This window comes from Phaethon lepturus, unplaced genomic scaffold (genome assembly GCF_000687285.1).
Source record: "Phaethon lepturus isolate BGI_N335 unplaced genomic scaffold, ASM68728v1 scaffold43355, whole genome shotgun sequence".
In the NCBI taxonomy this organism is placed as follows: domain Eukaryota; kingdom Metazoa; phylum Chordata; class Aves; order Phaethontiformes; family Phaethontidae; genus Phaethon; species Phaethon lepturus.
Genome location: NW_010542005.1, coordinates 1 through 577, shown reverse-complemented (window position 1 = coordinate 577; position 577 = coordinate 1).

Below are 577 nucleotides of genomic sequence, written 5' to 3'. Positions count from 1 at the left end.
GCTCTGTCCTGAAGCAATCGGTCAAAGCAGCGAGACGAAAGGGTGAGAAGCCCCAAAACAGGGCGCTCTCGGCAAAACTTAAATTACCGCAATTAAAACCAAAATATGAGTCTAAATAAACATGGATAGTTTAGTTAGTTATAGCTCTTTTGGCTCCTCACCGTTCCCTGGACCTAGCGAGTGCTTAAACACCGGCCAGGAGCAGTTGCAGAATTAGGGTTGTAACTGGAACTTGCTGACGCAGATGAGGTGAGAAATGTGTTTGTTTTCTGACTGCTTTTAAAGATGGGTGATTTACGTCCCTCACTCGCGGGATGAAGAGTATTATGATGTGTATTTCAAATGAGCCGTTTCAAATCTCATTTATTATTTCCCTGAAATCCCATTCCGTTTAAGCTGTCACAGCTTGGGGCCCGCTCGTGCTCCCTCCTCACTTACTATGGCAAAAAAACCCCCAAAGCGTCGTTAAAAAAAACTACCCCAGTTCTTTTATTGTCTCAACATTCAAATACAAAGGAAAATAACAGTCTCCGATGAGAAGCAAAGCAAGTTTAACAAATGCAGAGAAGAGGGGGAC